The sequence below is a fragment of the Cricetulus griseus genome, chromosome 7 (genome assembly GCF_003668045.3).
Source record: "Cricetulus griseus strain 17A/GY chromosome 7, alternate assembly CriGri-PICRH-1.0, whole genome shotgun sequence".
Taxonomy (NCBI): domain Eukaryota; kingdom Metazoa; phylum Chordata; class Mammalia; order Rodentia; family Cricetidae; genus Cricetulus; species Cricetulus griseus.
The window spans coordinates 72,350,541-72,356,808 of NC_048600.1; the positions used below are offsets into that span (position 1 = coordinate 72,350,541).

At 43.9% G+C, this 6,268-nt stretch overlaps 1 long non-coding RNA gene and 2 other non-coding genes across 3 annotated transcripts; all 3 read right to left on the reverse strand.

The window, feature by feature from the left end:
- Positions 1 to 2,470: 2,470 nt before the first annotated feature.
- On the reverse strand, positions 2,471 to 4,944 carry LOC118239213. The gene is made up of 2 exons (XR_004770891.1): positions 2,896 to 4,944; positions 2,471 to 2,786 (listed from the first exon to the last, which is right to left on the reverse strand). It is a non-coding gene; the product is annotated as an uncharacterized LOC118239213 (long non-coding RNA).
- Trnae-cuc lies at positions 2,546 to 2,617 on the reverse strand. Its single transcript has one exon. It is a non-coding gene; the product is annotated as a tRNA-Glu (tRNA).
- On the reverse strand, positions 2,829 to 2,935 carry Trnal-caa. Its single transcript has 2 exons — positions 2,898 to 2,935; positions 2,829 to 2,874 (listed from the first exon to the last, which is right to left on the reverse strand). It is a non-coding gene; the product is annotated as a tRNA-Leu (tRNA).
- Positions 4,945 to 6,268: the final 1,324 nt, after the last annotated feature.

Sequence of the window (6,268 nt, forward strand, 5' to 3'; positions counted from 1 at the left end):
CATCTTTAGAGTCTTCTTGAATTTCTTTCTTGACTGTCTTTAACATTTTCATTGTAGAGATCTTTTACTTCATTGGTTGGGTTCATTCCAAAGTATTTTAAAAAATTGAGTCAATGTTGGATTTCTTTCTCAGTGTGCTTGTAATTGGTATGTAGGAGGGATCCTGATTCTTGTGTTAATGTTGTATACTGCCATTTTGCTGAAAGTGTTGTCTCAGTGTGTCCTGGGTCTCCATGTATAGAATCAGATTCACCTTCAAGTAAGATACTTTGTTTCTTACTTTCCCCCTTGTATCTTTCTTATTTGTTCTCTCTTACTGCTCTGGGACCTCCAGCTTTATACTGAATAGGAGTGGAGGAACAGAACACTGATTCTAATGGAAAAGCTTCATTGTTTCCTCCATTTAGTATAATGGTGGCTGTAGGTTTGTCATATGTAACCTTTATGTTGAGATATGTCCTTTCTATTCATAAAGCAATGTCAAAAGCCTTTTCTACATCTTACTGAAATGATCACATGATTTCTGTCCTTAACCCTTTATACTATGTTTTATATTTATAGACTTGTTTATGTTGAACCACTCTGTATCTCTGGAATAAAGCCAACTTGATCAGGGCGAATGATCGTTTTGATGTGATTTGGAATTTGATTTGCAAGTACTTTGCTGAGAATTTTTGCATCCTATCCCCATCAGAGAGGTTGTTCTATAATATGTGTGTGTGTTTGTCTTGTTTTAGCATCAGGGCAATAGCATCAGGCCTATCAAAAAGAGCTTGGAGGTGGTGCTTCCTTTCTGTTTCATGTAGGAGCTTGAAAAACACTGCTGTTAAGTCTTTGAAGGTCTCATAGGACTCAGCAATGAAACCATTAGGACCTGGACTTTATTTAGTTAGGCAGAGCCTGCCTCTGCCTCTGAGTGCTGGGATTAAAGGCCTGTGCCACCCCACCAACGCCTGGCTCAACCTCAAAAATCTTATACAATTGGCTAACTTAAGCAGTGCAGTTGATAGGCACTCTTTGACCTTGATCACAGAAAGCTTTTCATTGCAGGACAATGTTAGGAGGAATCATTGACAAATGGTGTTTTTTCGTTTTTTTAAAATGGTGTTTCTGGGGCTGGAAAAGATGGCTCAGAAGCTGCAGAGTTAATTAGGTAGCACAACAGCCATGTCAGGCGGCTCACAATAGCTCGAGGGAGGGGGGCGGGGGTAGGGCTGGCTCCTGCACTCACAAGTACATATCATACATATGCAGGTGCACACACATAATTTAAAAACAATTTAAAAATTTTAATGGCATTTCCTTTGTCATATTTAACCCTGGAAGAAAAGATGGCATAGATCTCCCATAGTTTGCACAGTCCTAGGCACACAGAGTGTACACAACACGGATCTGGAGAGCTAGAAAAAGGGCCTGGGGAGAAATGAATAGTTTGATTGATAGCAATAGAAATTATGATAGAGACTCACAATCTTATGAAGATGGTGAAGATGCTAAGAAGATTAACATGTGAGGCCTGGAGACATAGCTCACTGAGAAGCACATGCTTGGAGGCTTTTGGCTGAGCCCCAGCATTGAGGGAAAAGGAGCCTGATATTTAGAACACAAGTGTCATCTAAAAACTTGCACTTGTTAATACGAATTATTTTCCACAGGCAATGGAAATTCCTAGAATGAAAAGCATGACCACCGTGGAGGGCTTAGTTTCAACTGAAGTTTTGCACTAAAATCCCAAAGAAAGTAGGAGGACAAGCTAATGTCAATGTTCTTAGGTGTCTGTGTGAAGTAACAGTAGGAAACTTTCAAGTGGTAGGATAGGGAGATGGACACCTGTGGATATTTATCTGTCTATTAACCACCTGTTTATCAGTTATTTATTAATCTTCTATTAATCTTTTTATTATCTGGCAATCGCTATCATTCATTTATCATTTTATTTATTTATTGTTTTGGTTTTTTGAGACAGGGTTTCTTTGTGTAACCCTGGCCATCCTGGAACTTGCTTTCCAGACCAGGCTGGCCTTGAACTCAGAGATCCACTTGCCTCTGCCTGTGCACCACCACCGCCCGGCTCATTTTATTTATTGTATTATTCATTTATTATTTAGCTATTATTCATTTGCTAATTGATTCGTTCATCCATCTATCTATCTGTTTGTCCATGATCATGAATAGTCTATCATCTGTCTACCTATCATTTATCTGTTTATCACCGATAATCTGTCTTCAGAGAGACAAAGAATGTGACAAAATATTGACCAGCGTTGACTCTGGGTAAAGAGGACACCAGTGTTTTCAGCACTGTTTGAATTATTTCTATTTATTTTCTAACTCGGAAGGCAAGCAAGCGCTGGCAGAGGACACCCTGGTAGCCTAGGGAATCATGGTTTCGGGCAGGAGTCTCTGTTAAAACAGAAAGTACCGAATTCTAACGCGCTTTTATTTCTTAAGTGAAGTGTTCAGTCTGATGTTTTTTTTTTTTTTTTTTTTTTTTTTTTTTTTTTTTGAATAGTGGAACTTCAGAAAAATAAAGCAAAACAGAAACTTCCCTGACCGGGAATCGAACCCGGGCCGCGGCGGTGAGAGCGCCGAATCCTAACCACTAGACCACCAGGGAAGAGATACCGAACTTCCTTTCTAGCGACTCTAGACTAGATGACGACAGGATGTTAGGCAACTACAGCTATGCCCGGGAACTCGCAACTAGGCAACCTGGCGACTCGCCGTTCTGGAGGACCCGACAACACCACCAGGTGAAAGAAATCTTGCATGGGAGGGATAGTCTCCTAAACGGAGGAAAATAAAAATAACACGTAAAAAGTTACATGTGTCAGAAGTGGGATTCGAACCCACGCCTCCATTCGGAGACCAGAACGCCCGTAGGGGAAGACTTACGCCTTGAGTCTGGCGCCTTAGACCACTCGGCCATCCTGACACCTGAGAATTTTCGGCTTCTCGCTTGTCCTGTAGCCTGTGCTGTGCGCGCTGCTACGTGTAGCCGCCCTACAACGTTCCTCCCAGTTGGCTCCAGCATCCAACAGTGAGCGAGCTCCACGCTGTCGCCGCCTCTAAACCCAGAAATGCAACGCGGGAGAGAAGCAGGCAGTATGGAACAGCAGCCGCGGACCGCAACGTCATCCTTGTTCCCCTGCAAAGGCACTCAGCGTTCGGGGTACAACCGGAGACCAGAATGGGAGCTCCGTGCTTCCCTCTCTGAGCGACCTGGGTTACGTGAGCGTCGCTTCACCAACGACGACACAACTCTGAGTGAGTTAGCTTGCAAAGGAAAGGCCCAGGACCTCCCTGCAGAACGGTTCTGGACAGGCCGACCGAAGGCCGAGTGAGTGCCTTCCACCCAGGACCCCACCCCCGCCCCCGCCTCTTCCTCCATGTGACCCCCAAACTTCCCTTTGTCCTGGCGAAGTGATGACGGAGGTGATCAGTACAGCTATTCAACTCGCGAGAAAAAACAAACAAACAAACAAACAAACAAACAAACAAACAAAACCAAACAAGGCTATGGGAAGGCAGAGGGGTCAGAACTGCTGCGGAAGGCCTCATTAAAGGCAGTTTCCTATTGAAAAAGTATTCCTCAAAAACTAATATGCAAAGGCAGGACGTAGCCTACAATCCCATTACTCAGAGATGGAAGCAGTGGGACTGGTTCAAGGTTATTATCCCCAGCTGCACAGTGAGTTCTGGAAAAGCGAAACCTTGTCTCAAAAAACGAAATGAAGCAAAAGACTAACATACGCCCCACCCAATCATGAGTTTTATATATTTATCGAGATTTTATTTAATTAACGAGTGACGCTAAGGAAAAATATCCGGCCCTTGTTCAAATGGAGAAGAAGGCTATTCTAGTCAGATTATCGTAGAAGCAGAGAGAACGCAAAGACAGCTGGGGGTTGTAGCCAGGGAAATGGTGGCCAGCGTGGGTGGAGAGGTCTTAAGAGCAGATGTCAATCAAGGACAAGGGGCTTCCCACTAAACAGGCCCTAAGAAATTCTTCCAAAAACCAAGCCAATGGCTTAGACGTTAAAGGTGAGGGATGATGATAAAAGGCTATTTCTTGGAGCAGGGGTGGGGAGAGAATTCTCCATGGACTAATCCAGGAGGGTGGCTAGTGCCAGAGACAGGTGGGGGTCAAGGTACAGGCCTAGTCAAAGAAAGGGCTCTGAGGAGCGGAACTACAAGTTGATTAATGATGGGTTTGTAGGACGTTAAAACCATATACCGGAAAGTTTGAAGAGATTTAAAAAAAAAATAACTCATGTACCCAAATTAGTGAATTAATAATAAATAAATGGTGTAAAGAGATTGCTGATAGAATCGGGTGAATTTATGTCCCCATTGTAATAAGTGATGCTGGACTGCTTGACGTTTTATGGCTTCTTAAGCATTTATTTATTTACTTAGTTTTTGGGTTTAGAGACAGGGTTTCTCTGTGTAGCTTTGGAGATACTGGAACTTGCTTTTCAAACAAGGCTGGAATTAATCCCAGGACTCGGGAGGCAGAGGCAGGCGGATATCTGTGATTTCAAGGCCAGTCTGGTCTACAAGAGGTAGTTCCAAGACAGGCTCCAAATCAATACAGAGAAACCTTGTCTGGAAAAACAAACAAACAAAAACCCCATAAAACAAAACAAAAAAATTATATGGGGATGTGTCTGGGTGTGGGTTTGTGGGCAGAAGTGCAGTTACCCTCAGCGACCAGAAGAGGGTGTTGGGTCCCCTGGAGCTAGAGTTACAAGTGGTAGTACCAGGAACAAGTCTGGTCTTCTGTAAGAGCAGAAAGTACTCCTAACTACCAAGCCATTCTTCCAGCCCCAGGAAGACAGTCTTTAAAAAAATTTTTTTTGGAGACAGGGTCTCACTTTATAGCTCTGGTTGGCCTAGAACTCGATATGTAGACCAGGCTGGACTGCAACTCTCAGAGATCCATTCACCTCTGCCTTCTAGGTGCTGGGATTAAGGTGTGCACCACCACATCTGGTGACCATCTTTAACAATAAAAATTAATTATTTTGTATGTATGTTTGTAATATGTGTGGGCATGTGTGCCATGGCTCATGTCGTTCTCTCCTTTCACCATTATGTAGTTTCTAGGGATTAGAGTGAGGCCTCCAGACTTGCTCAACAAACACCTTTCCCTGGTGAGTTACTTCACAGTTTATGATGAGGGTCTTGCACACTGAAACAGTCTCCCCAAACATCCATGTTCTAACTACTGGACTCTATGAAAACTGCTTTCTGTAGCAAACACTTTGCAGAAGATTGCTTGAAGCATTGAGATTGGGAGATTATCTGGATTACCCAAGTGGATTCTATATTTGAAAGAGGCAAAGGAAGGCTTGCCCTAAAATGAAGCCTTTCCACCATGGAGTCAAAAGCTGATGGGACATGGTCAGAAGTCAGGGAATGCTAGGCACCACTGGAAGATAGGAAAGGCTCTGCGGGCCTTCTGACCTCCAAAACTGTAAGGGAGCTGTCAAGTTTGTGGTGATTTGCTGTAGAAAAGCAGTCAATAGTGCAGGTGGCTTGGAGTGAGGTTTGAGCTCACCCCCGCAGCTGTTCACTGTTAATATCCTTGTACTAGGCACTACCCTAAATTCTTTATCTGCATGAAGTGTATTAACTCAGTTAACCATGGAGGGTCAACTAGGGAGTCAGAGGAGTCTGGAATCCAAAGACGGTAGCCAGAAACATAAACCTGGGGGCCATCAATGGGTGACTTAATCAGATCACACCCAAACAGCATATCCAAAAGAGAGGCTTGCCAGTTCCTGAGCCTGGTACACTCCATCCTAGAATAACAGAATAATCCAAGAGAGAAGAAAAGCCAGCGAAGAGGCAGGTGACCAGCGGTAGATGAAGCTGAAGCTGAGGAGAAAGTGAGAGGAGTGCGGTGGCAGACGGGGAGAGAGCTAAAGTTTCCTGCAGTTTAGGGCAGAGAGGAAGCAGAATGGGCACTTCATTTAGCAAGGCAGAGGTGCAGGCCTGTGATCCCAGCACTTCAGAGGTGGAGGCCCAGTTCAAAGCCACCTTGGCTACATAGTGAATTGGCCATCAGTCTGGACAATATGAGACCTTGTCTTACGTAAAACAAAAAGCAAAAAGTGTCCTTGGAAAGCCCTCTTGCGGTTGCTTGATGGAAATAACTCCACCAGAGCCATTTGTAGATAATGTGAAATGAAAGCGTCTGCACAGAATCTAGGCAACTTATTGAAGGAATGTTGACAGTGGCAGCTTATGGGCTGCAGCTAGA